Source organism: Hypomesus nipponensis, chromosome 10 (genome assembly GCF_054491055.1).
Source record: "Hypomesus nipponensis isolate SF chromosome 10, ASM5449105v1, whole genome shotgun sequence".
Classification (NCBI taxonomy): domain Eukaryota; kingdom Metazoa; phylum Chordata; class Actinopteri; order Osmeriformes; family Osmeridae; genus Hypomesus; species Hypomesus nipponensis.
The window spans coordinates 1,679,556-1,695,114 of record NC_140370.1 but is presented as its reverse complement, the minus strand read 5'-3'; the positions used below and the strand labels follow the sequence as shown (position 1 = coordinate 1,695,114).

The 15,559-nt window shown below is 39.5% G+C and overlaps 1 long non-coding RNA gene across 1 annotated transcript; it reads left to right on the top strand.

The window, feature by feature from the left end:
* The first annotated feature begins 861 nt into the window (after positions 1 to 861).
* LOC146270799 (uncharacterized) lies at positions 862 to 3,892 on the top strand. The gene is made up of 3 exons (XR_014767085.1): positions 862 to 1,019; positions 1,902 to 1,979; positions 3,315 to 3,892. It is a non-coding gene; the product is annotated as an uncharacterized LOC146270799 (long non-coding RNA).
* Positions 3,893 to 15,559: the final 11,667 nt, after the last annotated feature.

Sequence of the window (15,559 nt, the reverse complement as noted above, 5' to 3'; positions counted from 1 at the left end):
AATGAGGTACCATTGGATTCCCTGGATCAAGCCGAGTTCAACGCACACCATGGCGTCAATTTCCGGTTATATAGATTTTCCGCTATTTCCGGTTTTATCAAAAACCTTTGAAAGCCTACTCCTCCTACAATTTTTTTCCAATCTTCCCCAGAATTGGCATACATCATCGTCAGAGCAACCCTCACAGAAGTTATCAAAGGATATTTGATTTTCAGAACCGTTTGTCCGGTAGAGCTAATCAAAATTGGCAACAAAGTAACCAAACAGGAAATTGGATCAAATCTCAGCAAATCTCTGAGATATCAACACCAAACTTGGTATATCGGTGGAAGACACTAAAACATGTTACCATGTGCAAAAATAACTTCATATCTCCAAAAATGATTGATATAAAGCAAATCAAATTTATCGCTAACGCTAAAATAATGCTTTACACATCAGCAGGTCAAAAACTGACACTCTGATTCAATCACAAGTTCACATGAAGACCCTGGAGAATGTTTAGTATACAAATCTGAGAAAAAGTTGACTGTAAGATGAAAAGTAGATTTGTGGTGAATATTTGAAACATGCTAGCTTGGCTAATTTCACGTACTGAATTTCAGACACACCTTCTGTTTGGAAACATTCTGCACATTTCATTATCACTCAACTGTTGTTCTGATGACTAATTGCAGCGGAATAATATAGCCTAACAAATATGCTCGTTCAAGTTTAATGTTGCAATGCTTCTGTACAGAACACCTTAATTATCCAATTGTTTGACTTGTTTTTATGGTCAGTCACCGACAGTATTACCGGCTCACCAAAATGCCTATGTGAATGTTTACTTCTTAGTTGACCAACTTGAATATCGGGGTACATGATTGGTGGATGTTATGAAGGTGTCATGTATATGAGCTCTGATTGGATCCATCTTAAAGACCCAGACAAGACTACCATTTTCTTTCATTGTTGAACATTGAACGATTCACTTCTTCTGCAGCCCTTTGAACTTTTCATCGTTTCGCTATTTGACCGTGAGTAATCAAAGGTTACAAGTAACATACAAAACATGTATTTGAGCGTTGTTATTTGTATGATAACTTGAAGACTATTTGAGACTGTTTTAAGGCGTGTGTTATACAACATATATTATCAACTTTTAGCTAGGCTAGCTGAGCTAAGGATTTCTCTTTTTACAGTATGTATTGAACGTTTCCAAGCTATAAAACTTTGAACATTATTTGTGATGTTAGCAGTGGGACCCACATTCGAAAGATCACATATATGTGACGCTACTCGTTAACGGGTTACGTTCTACAGTAGGTTTGTAACTTGTTTGATAAGATAGCTGTAGTGCTAGCCGTAGCCTAGTGCTAATTGTTTTGAGAAACAACGATGTTAGAACGTGTCCGGACAATTTAAATCCAACTTTGTGACCAAGGCTAGTGCTAACCAAGTGTTAAATAACTCGATGTTGTGGAAACGAGGAAACATATTTAAGCGAACAATCGAAGTCGGTCTGTTAAGAACGTCTAAGTAGCAGCAGAAATGCCAGGAATTATCTATTGTCTGTTCTCCATAGCTATAGTAGCAAAATGTTTATCATCTGTCCAAAAAAAAGTCAAGGACTCATACCAATGTAACAATTTATCTATATTTATAAATGTTTTTATAGTCTAGAATCTGCTTCGTTATGTGTTAAATTCGAATGTACACAGTAGAACTAGACTATAGGAAAATATTGGATGTGTCAAGTAAAAAAAGGTTGGTGTTTTGAGAATCTTAGCCTAACCATCTGCATATGTTCTTAAAGGTCTATTCTAGAACTGTTACAATCATGTAAGATTATGAAATAGTTGAGCAGTAGTATGGTATCTGACATTTAATAGTTTTGATGCTTTCTCTGTGTTTTTTAGATGCCACGTTCCACGAAACGATCTATGGCAGCCAAGAAGAGGATGGCTGCTCCAGACGACCAAGGATCCACTTTTGAGGTTAGAAAAATGAATGTGAAGATTCTTGACAACATAACTGTTACAGACCCATGTTTTTACTTTTTGTAATTCACTCAACTGTGAATTAACTGTTTGTAGAGTTGTGGTTGTGTGTTTTCTTTTGTGTTCTCCACTCTTCCTTCCCATTTGCTGCAGGTATAATGTAGTCTGTTTGTTGGCAGTTGACTATTCATTTCTCTTCTTCAAGACTGGCAATCTGCTGTTTATTTCCAATCAGCAGTCTAGTCGTCCACACAAGTTATTGGACTGGTTTTCTGTTTGAGTTGTTTGTAAAGTTGTTTGTTTAAAGAGTTCTATAGAGTCGGAGAGACTGCTTGTAGAAATAATTGTAAATGATGTGAATGTTTTGTTAGAATTGTTTGCTTCATTGTGCAGTCCCTTACTACACCAGTTATATTCTTCGTGTGGATATGTTGTATCATGTTTTATGTTGTGTGTTTTTTCTTTTCACTCACACATGGGGCTTTGGAATAGGAAAGCTGCTCTTCAGGGACATACAGTCCATCATGCAGCAAACCTCTGTTAAGATTCTAGGTTAAAACACTTGATAAGTAATGAGTGCACATGTTTTTCCTGTAGGCTAGTTTGTGTTTGTGTCTTGTGACAATCGTGTAATAAACATCACTTTTTGGTACACAATTCTCAATGAATGTTTCACACATTCTCATTCCATCTGTGTTAGGCAAAGAGGGACATAAGTTACTGACTAATGTTTGCATTAAGGGTCAGGGTTAAAGATGTATTTTCGGAAGTGAATTGTAGGGTCAATGAAAAGTCATAGTAGTGAAGTATATAAACTAGTTTATCATTTAACAGTGAGCAGAGACCTCATGTGATTTGCTTAACGCTTGTTTTTGTGAATGTTGAAAGGTAATTGATAATGGAATTATTTTAATGTTGATGGCTATAGCCACTGTCTGAATCATTTATTTATAAATATGTCACAAATTTGATGTCATGCTAATCAATGACATTGTCCTTTAATGATATACTTGGAGGACTGGTCCTGTATTGACAAAATACAGACCATGATATTACATTGCCTTCCAAATGTTTTCCTGTTTTGTATTTTATAAAATGTAATTATCTTAGTTTGCTGTCACTTATTTATGCACTGCCATGTGTTTGAAAAGTTTACCTTTTTTTCTGCCCCATATTAAATAGCCATGTATTTTCCACACCCAATATAAGAAAGTGTTTGTTACTGTTAATAGCAGTAATGTACACTTGAGAAACATACCAATATAGCTTTATGAAGACTAGTCCTGCAGATGTGTAGTTATTGTTCTTTAATATTGTTTTCCTGTTTTTCAGATGCCAAAAGTGAACAGGCGGAAAGGTGATGCTGTTGCAGTATCACAGTCTAATTTTTCTCTATCCACTGATCCCTCTTATAACCCTTGTCATTTCCCATCTTCATCCCCCAACCCAATCTTCACCGACTCTGATTTTCCCCCTCTTCCGACCTCTCGGTCATCTGTCTTTAGGCCCTGTGAATCTCTTTCACAGTCTGTGCCTCTGTCGAGATGTGAGACAGAGACCTCACATTCTTATTCACAGGCCAGTGATAACCAAACTGTTCCTCTTAAATCTGCAAGGTGTGCTCCACTACCACACCGTTCTGATGGTGACTCTCACCATGAACTGAACTTTGAACTGAACTTGAACAAACTTGAACAAATAGACAAAAAGTCTGCACGAACCTTTGACAAAAAGTCTGAACGGAACTCTGAACGCAACTCTGAACGCAACTCTGAACTGATCTTTGAGAATTTTGAACCAATACCTGTGTTACTGAACCCCATGTATCCCAACTGTAATAACAGATATGTACAAGGATCTTTTCATCAAGGACATGTGATGTTTGGAGAAAATGAAGGTGTACAATGTCTGACAAACAGTTTAACAGCAATTTTGATGAATGCATTAAAAGATGTGTGCACGTGGCAATGTAGTGACGTTGATAATATTCTTGTGAATGGAAACAAGCTTTACACATCAGTGCAGAACTGCAATCAGGTAAACAATACTCATCTTTTGGTAAGTGATTTGCCAACATCTCATGTCCTGCATCATGTTGATTTTACAATGAATCTTGGACAAGCTTTTAGTGGCATAGTAGGAGTACATAATTATGATCCAGAGTTGGCAAGTTGGGTTGTATCTCATCAAATCTTTGATGGATTCACACCAAACTTGCTGCTTGTACTCGTTACCCTCTTTTAAGGATGTCTAAAATGTTTTCTGGGTCATTTGACTACTTGGCCACCTCATTGCTGCTTGCAGCCATATTTGGATTTGGTCAGATTTGGTATCCCATTGGTAAGTCTGCAGCATTGGTTTTTCTATACAGTTACAATTTTTCAAGAATAGACATTTTTCAATGATTCGCAATGTTTGGAGGAATCCGCCATTACTGCTTGCAGTTATATTTAGGATTCCTCCGTAAGGAGGAAACCTATTGTTATTGGTGGTTTTATTATTTGTAATTCTTGTACCATGGGAGTCAATGGCAGCCCCTAGACCCCATCGACAACTTTTTGTGAAATTTGGCACACTCATTAAGGACAGTTTCTTCTATACCTACACCAAGTTTCATGTCTCCCATTAGACCACTCTAGCGCCACCAATGGGTCAAAGTTGGACTTGTGTTTACACACGCAACTTTTGAACCGTATGACTCATTTTCAAAAATGAGGTACCATTGGATTCCCTGGATCAAGCCGAGTTCAACGCACACCATGGCGTTAATTTCCGGTTATATAGATTTCCCGCCATTTCCGGTTTTATCAAAAACCTTTGAAAGCCTACTCCTCCTACAATTTTTGTCATATCTTCTTCAAAATCACCAGAGATGATCTTCAGACCAAGCCTCACAAAAGTTATCAAAGGAATTTTGATCCTCATAACCGTCTGTCCGGTACAGCCAATCAAATTCATCAGAAAAGCCGCAAAACAGGATGTGAAGTCATGTCTCAGCAAATCTTTGAGATATCAACACTAAACTTGGTAGATCGGAGGAAGACACTACAACATGTTACCATGTGCAAAGGCAAATTCATATCTCAAAAAATGATTGATATAAAGCAAATTGAACTTATCGCTAACGCTAAAATTATGCTTTACACATCAGCCATTCAAAAACTGATACTCTGATTCAATCACAAGTTCATATGAAAACTCTTGAGAATGTTCATAACACAAATCTGTGAAAAAGTTGACTGTAAGATGAAAGGTCGATTTTTGGTGAATATTTGAAACATGCTTGCTTGGCTAATTTCTAGGCAAATTTCCAATGAATGTCTCCCTTGCTCCTCCCCGCGCGTGCTCCAAAATCTCACACACACTCAGCCTTCCCTTGACACACGCGCGGCCAAGACGCACACGCAACATTTCAGGAGAGTGTGGGCTGACCAAGCCCCCACTCATTCCTTGGTCTTTAGCAAAGGCCCATGTGGCTCTTGATGGTATTGCATTTCCGATTTTGTATGCAATGGTAAAAAGGTCTCAAATCCTGAAACATTGATAGTGTAGGCCGAGAAACACTTTAACAAAAGCCCATGTGGATCTTGTTGGTATTGCATTTCCGATTTTGTATGCAATGGTAAAAAGTTATAAAAATCCTGAAACATTGATAGTATAGACCAAGAGTAACTACCACACCACAAATGGCCCACCATTACCCATAGGTGGCGCTACAGGCCACGCCAAAAAGCACAAATATACAAGGCTTTCTGGAATGGATAGGCTCACCAAGCCCCCTCCCTTCACTTATTGGCTTGAAAAAAAGGCCCATGTGGCTCTTGATGGTATTGCATTTCCGATTTTGTATGCAATGGTAAAAAGGTCTCAAAATCCTGAAACATAGATAGTATAGGCAAAGAAACACTTTAACAAAAAGCCCATGTGGATCTTGTTGGTATTGCTTTTCCGATTTTGTATACAATGGTAAAAAGTTATAAAAATCCTGAAACATTGATAGTATAGACCAAGAGTAACTACCACACCACAAATGGCCCACTATTACCCATAGGTCTTCCCTTGACACACGCGCGGGCTTGGCAAGACGCACACGCAACATTTCAGGAGAGTGTTCCTTGGTCTTTTGCAAAGGCCATGTGGATCTTGATGGTATTGCATTTCAGATTTTGTTTGCCATGGTAAAAAGTTATCCAAATCCTGAAACATTGATAGTAAAGGCCAAGAGTAACAACAACACTTTAACAAAAGCCCATGTGGATCTTGTTGGTATTGCATTTCCGATTTTGTATGCAATGGTAAAAAGTTAAAAACATCCTGAAACATTGATAGTATAGGCCAAGAGTAACTACCACACCACAAATGGCCCACCATTACCAATAGGTGTCGCTACAGGCCACGCCCTAAAGCACAAAGCACTTCACTTCTTGTGAAGATTAAAGCGCTTCACTGCTTGGCTTGAAATAAAGGCCCTTGTGGATGTTGATGTTATTGCATTTCAGATTTGGTATCCCATTGGAAATTCTGCAGCATTGATTTTTCTATACAGTTACAATTTGTCAAGAATATACATTTTTCAATGGTTCGCAATGCTTTACACGTAAGCCAGTCAAACAAGTTCATATGAAGACTCTTGAGAATGTTTAGTACACAAATCTGAGAAAAAGTTGACTCTAAGATGAAAGGTCGATTTTTGGTGAATCTTTGAAACATGCATGCTTGGCTAATTTCTAGGGAAATTTACAATGAAATGTGTCCCCTGCTCCTCCCCGCGCATGCTCCAAATTCTCAGACACTCATTCTTCCCTTGACACGCGCGGGCTTGGCAAGACACACACGCAACATATCAGGACTGTGTGGGCTGACCAAGCCCCCACTCATTCCTTGAATATCAGCATAGGCCCTTGAGGACCTTGGTGTCATTGCATTTCCTACTTTGTATGCAATAGTAAAAAGGTCTCCAAATCCTGACACATTGACAGTACAGGCCAAGAGTAACTACCACACTTTACCCAAAGCCCATGTGGATCCTGTTGGTATTGCATTTCCGATTTTATATGCAATGGTAAAAAGTTTTTAAAATCCTGAAACATTAATAGTATAGGCCAAGAGTAACTACCACACCACAAATGGTCCACCATTACCCATAGGTGGCGCTACAGGCCACGCCTTAATGCATAAAGATACAAGGCTTTCTGGAATGGATAAGCTCACCAAGCCCCCTTCCTTCACTTACTGGCTTGAAATAAAGGCCCTTGTGGATCTTGATGGTATTGCATTTCAGATTTGGTATGCCATTGGTAATTCTGCAGCATACATTTTTCTATACAGTTACAATTTGTCAAAAATAAACATTTTTCAATGGTTCGCAGTGTTTGGAGGAATCCGCCATTACTGCTTGCAGTTATATTTTGTAATTCTTGTACCATGGGAGTCAATGGCAGCCCCTAGACCCCATCGACAACTTTTTGTGAAATTTGGCACACTCATTAAGGACAGTTTCTTCTATACCTACACCAAGTTTCATGTCTCCCATTAGACCACTCTAGCGCCACCAATGGGTCAAAGTTGGACTTGTGTTTACACACGCAACTTTTGAACCGTATGACTAATTTTCAAAAATGAGGTACCATTGGATTCCCTGGATCAAGCCGAGTTCAACGCACACCATGGCGTTAATTTCCGGTTATATAGATTTCCCGCCATTTCCGGTTTTATCAAAAACCTTTGAAAGCCTACTCCTCCTACAATTTTTGTCATATATTCTTCAAAATCACCAGAGATGATCTTCAAACCAAGCCTCACAAAAGTTATCAAAGGAATTTTGATCCTCATAACCGTCTGTCCGGTACAGCCAATCAAATTCATCAGAAAAGCCGCCAAACAGGATGTGAAGTCATGTCTCAGCAAATCTTTGAGATATCAACACTAAACTTGGTAGATCGGAGGAAGCCACTACAACATATTACCATGTGCAAAGGCAAATTCATATCTCTAAAAATGATTGATATAAATCAAATTGAACTTATCGCTAACGCTAAAATAATGCTTTGCACATCAGCCAGTCAAAAACTGATACTCTGATTCAATCACAAGTTCATATGAAGACTCTTGAGAATGTTCATAACACAAATCTGTGAAAAAGTTGACTGTAAGATGAAAGGTCGATTTTTGGTGAATATTTGAAACATGCTTGCTTGGCTAATTTCTAGGCAAATTTCCAATGAATGTCTCCCCTGCTCCTCCCCGCGCGTGCTCCAAAATCTCACACACACTCAGCCTTCCCTTGACACACGCGCGGCCAAGACGCACACGCAACATTTCAGGAGAGTGTGGGCTGACCAAGCCCCCACTCATTCCTTGGTCTTTAGCAAAGGCCCATGTGGCTCTTGATGGTATTGCATTTCCGATTTTGTATGCAATGGTAAAAAGGTCTCAAATCCTGAAACATTGATAGTATAGACCAAGAGTAAATACCACACCTCAAATGGCCCACCATTACCCATAGGTGGCGCTATAGGCCACGCCCAAAAGCACAAAGATACAAGGCTTTCTGGAATGGATAGGTTCACCAAGCCCCCTCCCTTCACGTATTGGCTTGAAAAAAGGCCCATGTGGATCTTGATGGTATTGCATTTCCGATTTTGTATGCAATGGTAAAAAGGTCTCAAAATCCTGAAACATAGATAGTATAGGCAAAGAAACAGTTTAACAAAAAGCCCATGTGGATCTTGTTGGTATTGCTTTTCCGATTTTGTATACAATGGTAAAAAGTTATAAAAATCCTGAAACATTGATAGTATAGACCAAGAGTAACTACCACACCACAAATGGCCCACTATTACCCATAGGTCTTCCCTTGACACACGCGCGGGCTTGGCAAGACGCACACGCAACATTTCAGGAGAGTGTGGGCTTACCAAGCCCCCACTCATTCCTTGGTCTTTTGCAAAGGCCTTGTGGATCTTGATGGTATTGCATTTCAGATTTTGTTTGCCATGGTAAAAAGTTCTCCAAATCCTGAAACATTGATAGTAAAGGCCAACAGTAACAACAACACTTTAACAAAAGCCCATGTGGATATTGTTGGTATATTTTTCCGATTTTGTATGCAATGGTAAAAAGTTAAAAACATCCTGAAACATTGATAGTATAGGCCAAGAGTAACTACCACACCACAAATGGCCCACCATTACCAACAGGTGTCGCTACAGGCCACGCCTTAAAGCACAAAGCACTTCACTTCTTGTGAAGATTAAAGCACTTCACTTCTTGGCTTGAAATAAAGGCCCTGGTGGATCTTGATGTTATTGCATTTCAGATTTGGTATCCCATTGGAAATTCTGCAGCATTGATTTTTCTATACAGTTACAATTTGTCAAGAATATACATTTTTCAATGGTTCGCAATGCTTTACATGTAAGCCAGTCAAACAAGTTCATATGAAGACTCTTGAGAATGTTTAGTACACAAATCTGAGAAAAAGTTGACTCTAAGATGAAAGGTCGATTTTTGGTGAATCTTTGAAACATGCATGCTTGGCTAATTTCTAGGGAAATTTACAATGAAATGTGTCCCCTGCTCCTCCCCGCGCATGCTCCAAATTCTCACACACTCATTCTTCCCTTGACACGCGCGGGCTTGGCAAGACATACACACAACATATCAGGACTGTGTGGGCTGACCAAGCCCCAACTCATTCCTTGAATATCAGCATAGGCCCTTGAGGACCTTGGTGTCATTGCATTTCCTACTTTGTATGCAATAGTAAAAAGGTCTCCAAATCCTGACACATTGACAGTACAGGCCAAGAGTAACTACCACACTTTACCCAAAGCCCATGTGGATCCTGTTGGTATTGCATTTTCGATTTTATATGCAGTGGTAAAAAGTTTTTAAAATCCTGAAACATTAATAGTATAGGCCAAGAGTAACTACCACACCACAAATGGCCCACCATTACCCATAGGTGGCGCTACAGGCCACGCCTTAATGCATAAAGATACAAGGCTTTCTGGAATGGATAAGCTCACCAAGCCCCCTTCCTTCACTTACTGGCTTGAAATAAAGGCCCTTGTGGATCTTGATGGTATTGCATTTCAGATTTGGTATGCCATTGGTAATTCTGCAGCATACATTCTTCTATACAGTTACAATTTGTCAAGAATAAACATTGTTCAATGGTTTGCAGTGTTTGGAGGAATCCGCCATTACTGCTTGCAGTTATATTTAGGATTCCTCCGTAAGGAGGAAACCTATTGTTATTGGTGGTTTTATTATTTGTAATTCTTGTACCATGGGAGTCAATGGCAGCCCCTAGACCCCATCGACAACTTTTTGTGAAATTTGGCACACTCATTAAGGACAGTTTCTTCTATACCTACACCAAGTTTCATGTCTCCCATTAGACCACTCTAGCGCCACCAATGGGTCAAAGTTGGACTTGTGTTTACACACGCAACTTTTGAACCGTATGACTAATTTTCAAAAATGAGGTACCATTGGATTCCCTGGATCAAGCCGAGTTCAACGCACACCATGGCGTTAATTTCCGGTTACATAGATTTCCCGCCATTTCCGGTTTTATCAAAAACCTTTGAAAGCCTACTCCTCCTACAATTTTTGTCATATATTCTTCAAAATCACCAGAGATGATCTTCAAACCAAGCCTCACAAAAGTTATCAAAGGAATTTTGATCCTCATAACCGTCTGTCCGGTACAGCCAATCAAATTCATCAGAAAAGCCGCCAAACAGGATGTGAAGTCTTGTCTCAGCAAATCTTTGAGATATCAACACTAAACTTGGTAGATCGGAGGAAGACACTACAACATATTACCATGTGCAAAGGCAAATTCATATCTCTAAAAATGATTGATATAAATCAAATTGAACTTATCGCTAACGCTAAAATAATGCTTTGCACATCAGCCAGTCAAAAACTGATACTCTGATTCAATCACAAGTTCATATGAAGACTCTTGAGAATGTTCATAACACAAATCTGTGAAAAAGTTGACTGTAAGATGAAAGGTCGATTTTTGGTGAATATTTGAAACATGCTTGCTTGGCTAATTTCTAGGCAAATTTCCAATGAATGTCTCCCCTGCTCCTCCCCGCGCGTGCTCCAAAATCTCACACACACTCAGCCTTCCCTTGACACACGCGCGGCCAAGACGCACACGCAACATTTCAGGAGAGTGTGGGCTGACCAAGCCCCCACTCATTCCTTGGTCTTTAGCAAAGGCCCATGTGGCTCTTGATGGTATTGCATTTCCGATTTTGTATGCAATGGTAAAAAGGTCTCAAATCCTGAAACATTGATAGTATAGACCAAGAGTAAATACCACACCTCAAATGGCCCACCATTACCCATAGGTGGCGCTATAGGCCACGCCCAAAAGCACAAAGATACAAGGCTTTCTGGAATGGATAGGTTCACCAAGCCCCCTCCCTTCACGTATTGGCTTGAAAAAAGGCCCATGTGGATCTTGATGGTATTGCATTTCCGATTTTGTATGCAATGGTAAAAAGGTCTCAAAATCCTGAAACATAGATAGTATAGGCAAAGAAACAGTTTAACAAAAAGCCCATGTGGATCTTGTTGGTATTGCTTTTCCGATTTTGTATACAATGGTAAAAAGTTATAAAAATCCTGAAACATTGATAGTATAGACCAAGAGTAACTACCACACCACAAATGGCCCACTATTACCCATAGGTCTTCCCTTGACACACGCGCGGGCTTGGCAAGACGCACACGCAACATTTCAGGAGAGTGTGGGCTTACCAAGCCCCAACTCATTCCTTGAATATCAGCATAGGCCCTTGAGGACCTTGGTGTCATTGCATTTCCTACTTTGTATGCAATAGTAAAAAGGTCTCCAAATCCTGACACATTGACAGTACAGGCCAAGAGTAACTACCACACTTTACCCAAAGCCCATGTGGATCCTGTTGGTATTGCATTTTCGATTTTATATGCAGTGGTAAAAAGTTTTTAAAATCCTGAAACATTAATAGTATAGGCCAAGAGTAACTACCACACCACAAATGGCCCACCATTACCCATAGGTGGCGCTACAGGCCACGCCTTAATGCATAAAGATACAAGGCTTTCTGGAATGGATAAGCTCACCAAGCCCCCTTCCTTCACTTACTGGCTTGAAATAAAGGCCCTTGTGGATCTTGATGGTATTGCATTTCAGATTTGGTATGCCATTGGTAATTCTGCAGCATACATTCTTCTATACAGTTACAATTTGTCAAGAATAAACATTGTTCAATGGTTTGCAGTGTTTGGAGGAATCCGCCATTACTGCTTGCAGTTATATTTATTATTATGTTTTACCCATGGGAGTCAATGGCAGCCCCTAGAGCACAATTGTAAAAAGTTGTGAAATTTGGCATGTTGAAACTGCAGACCATTAGTAACTACCATACCAAACATGGGCCATGTGAGACAACAGGTGGCGCTACAGGCCACGCCCCAATATGTCAATTTTTAAAGTGATGCCATTTGCAGGCCATAACTCCCAAAATGCTGAAATTTATTACAGATGCCTTATTTCTCACGAGGAACAAAAAAGCCTCTAGAACCTATAACGGCCGCCATATTGGATTTTTCTGTACAATAAAGATTGAGGAAACACGTTTTTTCGCTACTCCTCCTACATTTTTGGTTAAAATTTTCTTCAAAGTTGCCAGAGAGGATCTCCAGACTGAGCCTCACAAAAGTTATCAATAGGATTTTTGATTTTCAAAACCGTTTGTCCAGTACAGCCAATCAAAATCATCAACAAAGGAACCAAACAGGAAGTTGGGTCAAATCTCAGCAAATCTTTGAGATATCAACACCAAACTTGGTATATCGGTAGAAGACAATACAACATGTTCCCATGTGAAAAATTGACTTAATATCTTAAAAAATGACTGACATAAATCAAATCAAATTTATCGCTAACGCTAAAATAATGCTTTACACATCCACCGGTCTAAAACGGATACTCTGATACTATCACTAGTTCATATGAAGACTCTTGAGAATGTTTAGTATTCAAATCTGAAAAAAAGTTGACTGTGAGATGAAAAGTATATTTTTGGTGAATATTTGAAACATGCATGCTTGGCTAATTTCAGAGCTATTCTGCAAAACCCTCTCTCCCCTCCTCCTGCCCGCGCGTGCTCCAAATTCTCACACACACTCAGTCTTCCCTTGACACACGCGCGGCCAAGACGCACACGCAACATTTCAGGAGAGTGTGGGCTGACCAAGCCCCCACTCATTCCTTGGTCTTAAGCAAAGGCCCACGTGGATCTTATATGTGGTATTGCATTTCCGATTTTGTATGCAATGGTAAAAAGGTCTCAAATCCTGAAAGATTGATAGTATAGGCCGAGAAAAACTTTAACAAAAGCCCATGTGGATCTTCTTGGTATTGCATTTCCGATTTTGTATGCAATGGTAAAAAGTTATATAAATCCTGAAACATTGATAGTATATAGACCAAAAGTAACTACCACACCACAAATGGCCCAACATTACCCATAGGTGGCGCTACAGGCCACGCCCTAAAGCACAAAGATACAAGACTTTCTGGAATGGATAGGCTCACCAAGCCCCCTCCCTTCACTTCTTGGCTTGAAATAAAGGCCCATGTGGATCTTGATGGTATTGCATTTCCGATTTTGTATGCAATGCTAAAAAGGTCTCAAAATCCTGAAACATAGACAGTATAGGCCAAGAAACACTTTAACAAAAGCCCATGTGGATCTTGTTGGTATTGCATTTCCGATTTTGTATACAATGGTAAAAAGTTCTCCAAATCCTGAAACATTGATAGTATAGGCCATGAGTAACTAACACACCACAAATGACCCACCATTATCCATAGGTGGCGCTACGGCCACCCCCCAATTGTCCATTTTCAAAGTGCTGCCATTTGCATCCCATTTGTCCCAAAATTCTGAAATTCATTACATATGCCTTATTTCTCATGAGGAACAAAAAAGCCTCTAGAACCTACGGCACCCACACAAATCTGAAAAGTAGTTCAATGTAAGATGAAAAGTAGATTCATTGTGAATATTTAAAATATGTATGCTTGGCTAATTTCTAAAGCTTTTTCCCCAAATCCTATCTGTAATTTGTTTAAACAAACGTAGCCTTTTAAACCTCTAGGTTTAATTCTCTCTTTTATAAATTTAAAGTTGGATTTGAGATTTAACAGACATTTAATCATTTAGCAAGTTGTTTGACTCAAAAATCATAACAATAGCAAGCTCCCACCTTCACTCCTTAGTCTAGTAGCCATTTTAGACTAGTAGGCATTGTGTGGTTAGTTTGGCCACAGCTAATTCTACTGTTAAAAGAAACAGAAGGTCTTCTTCTTCAGAACTATACAGTTGAATCAACCAAACACAGCTTGGTCATGTTATCATCTTCTTTGGCACATCTAAACTAAGGACTTGACTTTTAAGAAAGCATGACCAAAGCAATTGGGTGAGGGAGGGTTCCTACATAAACAGTTGCTGACAAAGAATTTCAGACTTAAACATAGTCTTGCATTAAGAGTAGAGTCAACAAATTGAATAACTGTGCTAATGGTTGTTGAAACTCATTGCTCTGCGTTGGTGCATGTCAATTTAGGCAGAAGTCCATGTCTGGTGATATTTGACAACCTCAAACACCATGAGTCTGCCACTGGGCCTATTGAAAAGGCTCTTGTTTTCATTTGCAATGCAACTATGGGGTGCCAAGCTGGGCCTAGTTGTACTGTTAGAAAGGCCAGTTACATTAAACATTATTGTTGTTATATAGTTTTCTTCCGAGCATTGCATGCACTAATAAAAGCAATGATGCCCAGAAATGTTTTGTAGGAGTTGCGAAAAAGAGAAGCAGAACAGTGGAACACCATCCCAACTCAAAATGTAGTAGCGTAGAATAGAGGAACTGGGTGTACAAGCATCTGTTCGCGGAATTAATGCTCCGTGCCATGTTTTAGAAAACTTGAGAAGTCTCCCTTTATTCGTGGTGTGTGTCCAGTATATAACGTCTCGCCCTGCTTTATCCTACCGCCCTGCTCCCCGGCCCCTTGTAGTAGCCTCATCTCCATGCCCATAACATTACGCCATTAACTAGATCCAGTAACATGACACTGGGAAATGGGTGCTGAAGTGGAAAGTCCCCAAAAACAGCATAAAACAAGGAAAATATTAATCCACCAGTCATTTTTACATTTTAAATATGGAGGCATCTATTGGAACTGGTGGTAACTCCTTTGTTGTACACCCAACAAAAATGGGGCTACTTTACATATAATATATATATAACTATACTTATAGGCCTTAATGTAGTTGTCGTCCTACCATTGCATACACGTCCTTTACTAAAGTGTATCTTCCCTTTCATAAAATTATTATTGTAATCAAAGCTTTTAAAGAATGGATCTCTGCATGATGGGCCTGACCAGAGCACAGGTGGCCTGACAGAACACGCTTCAAAGTTGTCACTTTCAAAAGGGTGGCATTTTAACCCTGTTTGTCCAAAATGTCTAAAAGTTGGTACGCATGCCTTATATT